Raw genomic sequence first — 10,939 nt, 5'->3', positions numbered from 1 at the left:
GGAGCGGGTCGAGGCCCCAGCGGAGTCGGGTGACATAAATCACCCGATTGAGATTGAGGCTGAGCCGGAATCTTCGGAGGAACAGACTGTCCAGGGGAATTCAGGTTCAGAGGACGAGGAATCAGACTCGGAATGGACGCCGAGCAAAGGACGTAGGGGCTAGCATAGGGGTTGAAAATAGGTGTTTGGAGGTGTACCATTTTTTAGAATAGGATATCCAGGTCATCGATCTTTTTTTTGTTAATCGATGGTTTATAGTACGGTGTGCATATGTGTATGGCGGTTTGTAAATTGTGAATATTATATAAGTTGGAATGAGAAATGAATATGTGCGTTCTCCCTGTTCTCCCCAGTTTTAATTGTCCGGGTATTTGTGGTTTCCGCTGATCGTTCAAAATCTCTGATATTTATAAGCGGGGTCGGCGATACCCTGGGATGTCGCATAAATCGACCAGAGAAGTGTGTCACGAGCTCGATGGGGTTTGGGGCGTGACAATTTATGCGAGTTGGAAGGGGAAAGTTGTACCTAATTTTGTTTATAAATAATAGGTCTATTGTGTAGTCCCTTTGTTGTTTTATGACAATTAGTAATATTGAACAATGTTCTTTTTGTTATTAATTGGAATCACAAGTTTTTTGAAGACATTATTTCTTGGGTAGTTCTCTGCAGTCATATTGAGTCTTGTTCAGGACCTTCAAGTACATGATATATCCTTAACTTAAGAGTGTGTTGCTTTTCTTCTTCTGAAGTGTGTCTTAGATGGTGGTGAAATTCAATTCGATAATGTATTGTTCATTGACATGTTTGTTGACAGAATGCTCTCTCGACGGTTAGTCCTCTAAAAATTTTCTTGTGATGCTTCTGCTACTTTTCAGATTAGACTTTTCGTCCACAAAACATTATGACCATATCTCATGACTATACTCAAAACTTTTAAGTACTTTCCGAATGCAACTTACTGCGAACATTACATGTATAATCTAAATGTCAAATCTTTTTCATATCTCTAATGCTCTCGTGTTAGTCTTAATTGACTTGTCTCATATTAGCATGCGCGATGTCACTTTTTGAAAGGAAAAAGAGACTGATTTACATAATTCAACAAAATCGAGTTGATTATCGCGATGATGAATAGAACATCAGGCTTGCAGATATTTCTTACGTCAATCATGACTGGATTGTTTCACTTGTATAGAAAGCCTGTGGGGAAATTTTGAAGCTATCTTGATTTAAATTCCGGCATACGCAAATTTCTGGAAGTATATATTTGGGTTCGAAAGAATTCGTTTTTCTTTTTCTTTGCATTGATAAACTAAACATGAGCGTCATATTGCTTTGGTTCTTTATGCATATTTCATATAATGCATAATCATGGATTGATTCGATTAGATTTTGTGAGAATCTTTTGATTTGAAAAAAAATATATTGTTTTCGATGATTTTGCTATTATCTAACCCGTCAGTTTGTACTTACCTAATGTTATTGTTTTTTTAAGTATAATTATGCATGAGAATATCCAACTTAAATCCGTAGTTTACCAAACGGTAGATAGGATAGGATATGAGAATATCCGACTTTAAATCCGCAGTTGACCAAACGGTGGATAGGACTTGGAGAAATCCCTAGATTTCTTATCCTATCCTATCCAGTCCTATCCTGTTTAGAAATCCGGACGACCAAACGTAGCCTAGGAGTTTTCCCAACAAGGACATGCTTGTTTGCTTTCTCTACTACAAACTCCGATCTCCTCGCATCCCCGGAGCTTCTTGGGCTCCGTTTGTTTCACAGAAAATATGATATTTTTGAAAAATGTTTTCTAGGAAATCATTTTCTAAGAAAATGACAATATTTTCCGATGTTTGACTGAAACCCAAAAGTGAACTAAAAATATTTTCCGTCGTTTGATATGAAAAATCTAATTTGATTTTCTTATATAGACATACACTATATGGGCATTAATAACTTGCGCATGAGCAATTGGGAAACCAAGTATAGGTACCAGAGCCCCGGGTCCAGCATCAATGGATCTTGACCGGGGCGCCAAGGTTCGGGGCACAATACTTGGGTCCGAGCCTGGCCTTGATGGACTGGGGCGTGAGTGTCAGGGTAACGGGCTCAGCCTCAATGGACTCGAACGAGGGCACCGAGGTCCTTGGGCCCAGCCTCGATGGGCCCAAAAACGGACTTTGTGGACCTAGGCATAGCCTTTGGAGACCTGGGCTCGGCATTCATGGACCAAAGCGCTGGTGCCAAGGAGCTAGCACAAGCATCGGGGTGGCGACCCTGGCCTCGATGGACTTGGGCCTAGGTGTTGGAGACCTAGTCCTGGATACCAGGGACCCGAGAACTAGCATTGAGCGTAGAGCGCCAATACCTAATCATATTTTGAAAAATGATTCATGATATTTTAAACAGAAAATCGTTTTCCTAAATGAAAAAATGGGTTTTCTATTGACTAGGAAAACATTTTTTGTTGACTCATTTTCCTAAGCAAACCAAATGCTGGAAATGGAGAAAAATGTTTTCCCGAAAAATGTGTTCCGCAAAACAAACGAAGTCTTAGAATGGATCCCTATGCCCCATGCCCTTTTCTTTCACATATGAGTCTATTGTGGATGTACCTGCGGGGAAGTGCTATCTTCGGCCGTGACGGCAAGTGATGTCACTGACACTTGGAAACACGTACCGAAGAGAAAAAGAAAAGATCCAAGGTCGTTTATTTGCTTGTCATTTCTTTTTTTTTTCTTTTTTTGGTCTGTCATACTCTAACTTTCAACTCACTCTCAAACTTTTGCCCTACCTCTTGCAGGGTGTGTGAGTCAAAACTCACATCTGAAATTACACGTCCCCACTCTTAATTCCCTCAAAGAAGGTGGGGATTCGAACTACCCATTTCTCTCTTCCCAAGTAGGAAGGGTGGCCACTGGGGCAAACCCCAGTGGTTGCTTGTCATATCAATCAGCGTTCAATTCAATTGACAAGAAGCAATTTAAGGTGAGCGTACGGTTTCATTGTATTAGCATACAGTGTTTGACAGTGAGTGATTTCAATTGATCAGCGTTTGATCCCAACACGACATGCAATTTGAAAGTAGCATATGGAAACTTCATAAGTAACGTGCAATTTTCAAAGCGAGCATGCATTTTCATGACAATGTTATCATCGTAACGTGCAATTCCATAGATTTAAGCATCATGGCATGTTCGAGTCAAATGCAATATTTCGTTCATAATGCAATGGCATGCAACCATCTAATTCTACATCTTGAATTCTGTATTACATACATTATCAATTAGTACTTCAAGGATTCGATCAATCATATTTGCTGCACAGAACGACAAATTCTTCGAAGAAAGATGGAGTCGGTTTAAAAAAAATCATTTTTAAATATTGCCTATAATTTGCAAAATGATTATGGAAAATACTCATATGCACGGGTTTCAGCTTCCGAACCAATGGCCTTTGAGAACTCGACCCCTACAGTCCATTGGGACCAATCCCCTCACTGTATGGATCCCCAACGGGATCTCCGTATCTACAAAACAGTCACCAACAAAAACACGAGAGAACCTCAAGTGAGAGAAAAACCCATACTTTCGAGAGTAGAATCACAAGAACAAGGGAAAACTTGTCCAAAAAGTCAAGTCCGAAACCTATTGCACTTTTGCCAATTCAGTGTTAAACCTTTCAAGTTTGCAAATTGAGTCTTAAACCTTTTTACTTCTTGCCAATTGAGTACATCCGGCCAATTTTGACCAAAAATCACTGACGTGGATGCTAGCCGGCCACGTGGCGCTGATGTGGACATTTTTAAATAATATTTTAATAAATTTCTGAATTTTTTACGATTTTTTTTGGGTTAAGGGCTCTTTGGGCAGGGCTATTCAGACATTTTGAAGGGCCAAAATGGCCTTTCGGAGAGCCGAAATGGCTCTTTGAAGAGCTAGTTCGGCCTAGCCCAGCACGATCCTGGGCTGGCACAGGGCTAAGTGAGATGTCATTGGGAAGCTCTCGCAAATCACAACCCAATTGTTTCCTTCTATTGTAATTTTAATAAAGTTCACTTTCGTTAAAAATTTGGTCAAACTCTCGGTCAAAACTTTGTTATCTACATACAATTAATGGCAACGCAAATTAAAGCTATGCTTTCTATACATAAATTTCATTTCTTTCTTGGTTGCGATGTGATCTCCACACAGACAAGATCTATGCTTAGAGTTTTAGTTCTGTCAATCTTCTATTGTTGCACGTGAGTTTACTTCCTATTTGAGTTCATGGCAATGTAAGAAGGAACTAACTTATTCACCTTTATTAGCCACGAATATAGACGAATTTGTCCTCGACTTGTTCTACAAAGTAAAACCGGCCTACCACCATATGGTTCTCTTTCATTCACTGGGCCTTTCGGACAATACAACTCGTTTATGCGGTTGATGGGCCTTTCCGGAACAGATAGATCCAGGACTGCTGCATGCTCTGGTTGACGTCATTCATCCTCAGTAATTTATAACTCTGCTCGATGGGATTACTCAGCTTGATCTGCACCCCCGATCGGTGTCTCTCCAGAAAATTCTCGGCTACTTTTGATGACCAGAAGACCTCATCAAAGTATGACGACTTCTTTAAGTGAAGACACAAATAGATTTGTGGAAGACGGAAGCTCTAGGACTAGAAACTCGATATTCCATTTGGATTTTGGACTTGACACTGACCTTTTCATTTGGAAGATGTTCGTGTTTTACATGCGAATATAATTTAAATGTCATGTAAAATGAAGGATATGCATGTGGATTCCATAAACTCTTTCATGCAGAACCAATCTAGAAGGATAAGAAGAAGAGAAGAAGAAGTAGAAAGGGGCGCTAAAACTGGCAATACGTAGAATAATTTAGAGGGATAAAAGCATTAGAAGTCCTAAAACTTGTCACGAAAGTACAATTAAGTCATAAAATTTCAAAAAGTGTAATTAAGTCATAAAACTTGTCACGAAATTGCAATTGAATCCTAAAACTTTCAAAAAGTACAATCACATCCTAAAACTTGTCATATTGATCCAATTAAGTCATTCATTTGATTGCCCTTTTTGAAAATTTTAGGACTAGATTGTACTTTCGTGACAAGTTTTAGAACTTGATTCCAATTTTTGAAAATTTTAGGATTCAATTGCATATTATACTGACCCTGCATATTACTAATGAAGCAAGGAAGTTGAAGAGTTTGAACATATAACCAATTAATTCTACTTATGAATGAATATTGTGGATAAAACCCATAAAAAAATTAAGAGTTAAGAGTTATAGTAGGACAAGAAAAAAAAAACCAGAAAATGAGAATTAAAGAAAGGTCCACCTCTTTGGGGATCCTTATATAGACCAAGGCAATACAGCCACTCAAACAGAAGTTACAATCTCTAATAGAGACAATCTCGTTTCTTCATATTTCTTTTTCTGGAAGATGGACTATCATCTTCTTCATCTTCGGGAAAATTTAAGCAGCTAGAACACTGGCAATCAAGATCCCAAAAACATTGGCCTGTGCATGGGTCTTTAAAGTAATGAATTGGCCATCCTTCAGAATCAAAGGATTTAATTAGTTCCTTGGGATTTGAATAGCAATCCTTTGATGTGTTGTCTGAGACACAAGGATTGAAAGTGAGAATGGTGAGGAAAATAGAATTTTTCCACCTTCAGAAGTAGGAGCATTGGTACTAGTAACTTCTTCGGAAGTTGTGGTTGTTGTATCCTCTTCTGTTTGTAATTCAGAAGATTCTGCAGATTGTGGCTTTTGTTCACTAGCCATGAGGATGGTAGGATTAGCCTGTCTACTAAGGAAAGACTCTTGTGATTGCTCAACCAGGAAAAAGAAACATTTCAAAAAATATTCCATCCTTCAGAAAAAAAAAAAGGGTAAATGGAAATCCCTCCGTAAGAGCAAGTGGCGCAAAGATAGCATACGAGATGGGAAAAGAAAGAAGAAAGACATGTTTTATTTGCGGAAGAAAAGGGCATTTTTGCAAAAAAATTGTCCTCAAGCAATGAAAAGAAGCATAAATCTTGTGGATTCTAACCACAGAAAGACTGGAATTTCCATAGAAGAGGATGATCTTGAGTCACTACAAAAAAACATGGATTTTGCCACGGAAATTTGCGACGGGAAATTTTTCGTCGCTAATTTGCGACGGATTTATTTTTCGTCACAAATTTGAGACGGATTTATTTTCCGTCGCAAATTTGCGACAGATTTTGCGACGGATTCCAACAATTGTATTGCATTTTCCAATCCGTCGCAAATTTGCGACGGATTTATTTTCTATCGCAAATTTGCGACGGATTCCAAAAATTAGCCACTTTGCATACAGTCCATGATATCACTGGAAATAATCTTAAGTTGAGGATTTAATGTTGTAGCTTCTTGTTGGTAACCATGTTCATCCTTCCCAATAAATATGTCTCTTGACTTGTAGGTGAAGTGGGCGTATCTTATTATGATCTCTGAATTAAGGGGGAGTCAAGGTAGTTTCATGCTCCTATATTATCGTGTCGACTGTTGCTTTTTGAATGTATATAGGATCTGAATTGAACAAGTAGAAAATGTTAGTGACTATTTATGTTCTTATGCTTGTTATTTAGATAGGTCTCATGACACTGTAATTCTGATCTCATTAAGTTTTCTTCAGTCAATTGGTTGTTATTGTTTGCGTTTGACAATTAATAGTTATGCGAACTAACTTTTATATTACCGTCCGAATTTGTCACATTTACATCTCCATTTCCTTGAACATAGATGGTACTTGCTGTTTATATCTATGTCACCAAATGGAACTGCTTGGTCTTTCAACATATTATTAGAATTTGTGGAGTTATTTCGGATGCTTGAAAGTCATGCAAAGTAAATACCTTTTGTAAGATGTCCTGGAATTAAATCATAGGTGCAGCTAGAATAAGCAGGTACACACAAGGATGCGGTTAGAAATTACATGATGGATTCTTGGGTTAATTCCAAAAAAAAGCACCAACTTTAGGTCGAGGGACAATTCTGACCCGAACTTTTTTTGTTCCATAAAAAAGCACCAACTTTAGGTCGATGGACAATTCTGGCCCGAACTTTTTTTTGTCCCATAAAAAAGCACCAACTTTAGGTTGATGGACAATTCTGGCCCGAACTTTTTTTTTTCTCGTAAAAAAGCACCAACTTTCATTTAAATCCCAAATTTGGCCCCCCATTGATTTTCTGACTAAAGTTACCATTGTTTGAGAAAAAAAGTTATAGTGGTGAGCCTGGCGAATCTCTTCTATGGTGTCTGTCGACAGGCGGTGGTCTACAGCTTTAGATTACGACAAAATGACGAAGTTTGGCCAGAAAGATTCCATCTGGAGATATTTTTGACTTGCCGGTGAAGTGAAGGAGACGAACAGTTTCACCGTTATTTTTCAAGCTGTGGTTTAGAGAATAAGATAATGAATAATGTTTTAAATCTAGTCAGCAAGTCACGTGGATTTATCGTTAAGGTGAAATAGTCAAGTTGAAAAATCAATGGTTTTAAGTCAATAAGGGCCAGATTTGGGATTTAAGTGAAAGTTGGTGCTTTTTTACGAGACAAAAAAAGTTCGAGCCAGAATTGTCCCTCAACCTAAAGTTGGTACTTTTTTACGGGATAAAAAAAGTTCGGGCCATAATTGTCCCTCGACCTAAAGTTGATGCTTTTTTATGGAATAAAAAAAAGTTCAGGCCAGAATTGTCCCTCGACCTAAAGTTGGTGCTTTTTTTTTGAATTAACCTTAGATTCTTTTAGGTCTAAAGTTACCCGAGAAATTTAACCAAAGTCAAGTATTGAGATACGCAGCAAAAAAAAAAACTCGAGATAAATCCATTACATATGTGACAGGCGATAGAAAATCCCATTTAGTGTTTTTACAGAAGATTTGGTTATTAGGCGTTGATACCAAACTTGCACATTGCTATAGTAATCTTTCCTTCACCAGTTAGTTAATTTCTCAGCTGTCTCAGAGAAATAGACGGTTTTAATTGTCTCTTGGTTATATGCCTGTTAATTTCTCAGCTAAAGAATAGAATTTTTTTTCTTAATTTTTTTTAAAAAAAATTCTTTATTTTTTGTTTTTTCATGGCAAATTAGCGACGAATACAATTCGTGCCAAATTAGCGACGAATTTTGCCACGAATTTTTTTTAATAAAAAAATAGAATATTTTATTTTGCTTTTTCGGGGCAAATTAGCGACCAATACACTTCGTGGCAAATTAGAGACGAATTTTGCCACGAATTTTTTTAATAAAAAAATAGAATTATTTTTTTGTTTTTTCGGGGCAAGTTAGCGACGAATACACTTCGTGGCAAATTAGCCATGAATTTTTTTATAAAAAATATATAATATTTTTTTTATTTTTTCTGGACAAATTAGCGACGAATTTTACGATTCGTGGTACATTAGCCACCAATTTTGCAACGACAAACGCACGTTTTTTTCCTTGTTTTTTGAAAATTTTCAGGAACCCGCGCGCGAACTCGCCTCCCCCCTCGCGCCATCGTCTCCTCTCTCTCTCTCTCTCTCTCTCTCTAACTTCTCTCCCTCTTTCTCTCTCTCTAGCCTCCTCCGCCATGCACCGCCGCCTCCACCAGCCCCACCTCCCCCCCTCCGACTCCCCCACCGCCGCCCCCTCCTCCTCCAACGACGACGACGCCGCCGCCAAGCGCGGCAAGAAGCGCGGCAGCTACAACTGCGGCAGCTGCGGCCTCCCCAAGAAGGGCCGCTCCTGCCACGCCGGCTCCTCCCCCTCCCCCACCGCCGACTCCTCCTTCTCCTCCGCCGCCGCCGCCGTCGCGGCCTCCCCCATGCCCGCCAACGCCTCCTCCGCTTCCGCCGTCGCCCTCACGCCGTCCTCGCTCTCCTCCGCCGCTGCCGCCCCTCCGCCGCGCGCTCTCCTTCGATGACCTCGACGTCCGCGCCGACGAGGAGGAGGAGGACTTCGACGAGGTGGAGCCAGATCTCGACGAGCGGGATCGGGATTTCGTGGACGGGGATGCGGACGCCGGCGGGTTGCCCGCCAGGTGCTTGTGGGAGGTCCTGAGGAGGTTGCCGCCGGCGGAGCTGCTCGCGGTGGCGCGGGTGTACAAGGGGTGGCGGGAGACCTCGAGGAGGGTGTGGTGGGCCGCCGAGGATCTGAAGCTCAGGGTTCCCTCGAGAGCTCAGCTCTGTTTCGTCGGATCGGTGTTGAACAAGTGCCCTGAGCTCGTTAGGCTATCTCTGTGGATGGAAAGGTTAGTAATCAGTCGTGGATTCGAATCTAGGATGTTTCTTTGCGAGGTGGATCGGATCGGTTGATGTTGATGCACTGATGAGACAGGGTTCATCTGGGCGTTATCAATTAGGACCGAAGTTGATGCACGAGCTAATAACCGCAAGTGAACTGTTTGATCAATTGAATTGAAGCTTAAAATTAACAAAAAGAAATGTATGCTGCGAGTAGTGGAAATGCTGCTTGATCAGCATTTATGGACAAACTTTCATGAATCAGGGAGTTTCAGGATTCGCACATTAACCCTTTAAGGAAGGCCTAGAACTTGTGAATCAGTTGTGAGGATCCTGATTGGATCTCACTATTAATTCCAGTTCAAGATCATGTGCTTGAGCTTCGTCAAATTTTTCTGGATTTATGACACTGATTCGGTTCTTGTTCTGTTGGTTGGCTTTCGCAGTGATGTAGATGCGACGATGCTGGCTTGCATTGCGTTCTCATGCCCTAATCTGGAGTCTGTGGAGATCTCAACATCCTCTAATGCTGTCAACCGGATTACAGGGTAAACTTTCTGTTCCCCTTTTGCGGGTTAGGTCTTTCATATGAGATTTGTTTGGATCTTGGTTATATATGTATTGAGGCATTTCTGGGGTGGAGAACCCTAAGATCCCTGCATTACTGCTCAATTAATGGTTGCAAATGGATATCACTTTCAAGCTAGCACATGTAATTTGCAAGCAACATTTGTTCGAAATGGAAAGACTTTAGCGGAGTCTACTCTAATTGTAAAGGTTTTGATCACCTGTCTGTGATTTACAAATTTGTTTGCCTCTCCATGATCTAGGAATGCCACTAGAAAATGTGATGGCTCTTCCAATTGTGGTGTGTGCATCATTATTTCGTCCTTAACTAGCAGTGGGAACTAGGAGAGGAAAGCTGTCAGTTTTTTATGCTGCTTTTTGAACCAACTATTTAAGAGATCAACGTGTTGAGATCTTACTCTTGGTTGCTCATGCTTGTAACATCTTAGTTTCGCAAGTAAATATCCATTTTACAGCTTAAATAACATCCTGTTTGTTTCCACCAAGGAGGTTACATAGTCTGTTTAATGGTTTTTAGTAATATCTAAGCAGTTTGATCTCCATTTTCTTATTCGTGCATGCAGAAATCTTGGAAATGTATTCTTCATTTACCATATTAACTTGTGCAAACTTTTGCAGAGATGAATTGGGTCGTTTTGTTGCTGACAAACGATGCCTAACGTGTCTTAAAATGGAAGGTTGCTCTAACCTTGGGGGTTTGGTTCTCAGCTCATCGAGTCTTTCTACACTCTGGCTTTCTGATCTAAACTCCCTCTCAAAGATGGTAATTGCATCCCTTTGCTTTTTTATGTTCTAGGATCTCTCCTCTGTATCTTGCATGTTTATTCCTGTCTTTGATAGATGTAACAAGTGATGCTGACTCATTTTCACATCCCTACAGGTATTTAACTGCCCCAACTTAAGAGAAATCTCCTTGGAATTCTCTCGCAATGGAAATGATTGTACAGATTTGATTGCCACAGTTGATGGTCTGGGAAGGAGTTGTCCAATTTTACAAAATATTCACATTGCATCTGTTCGGCTTTCTCATGCGGTTGTACTAGCTCTTACAGCTTCAAATTTAAGGTGTGTTATGTAACTTGG

At 40.1% G+C, this 10,939-nt stretch overlaps 1 pseudogene; it reads left to right on the top strand.

Moving 5' to 3' along the window:
• Positions 1-8,562: 8,562 nt before the first annotated feature.
• Positions 8,563-10,939, top strand: LOC115688154 (F-box/LRR-repeat protein 17-like; annotated as a pseudogene).

The sequence above is a fragment of the Syzygium oleosum genome, unplaced genomic scaffold, assembly GCF_021117445.2.
Source record: "Syzygium oleosum isolate NSW1041296 unplaced genomic scaffold, Sole_v2.1 Sole_v2.07, whole genome shotgun sequence".
NCBI classification, from domain to species: Eukaryota; Viridiplantae; Streptophyta; class Magnoliopsida; order Myrtales; family Myrtaceae; genus Syzygium; species Syzygium oleosum.
The sequence above is the reverse complement of the archived record's forward strand: the minus strand, read 5'-3'. Positions and strand labels throughout refer to the sequence as shown.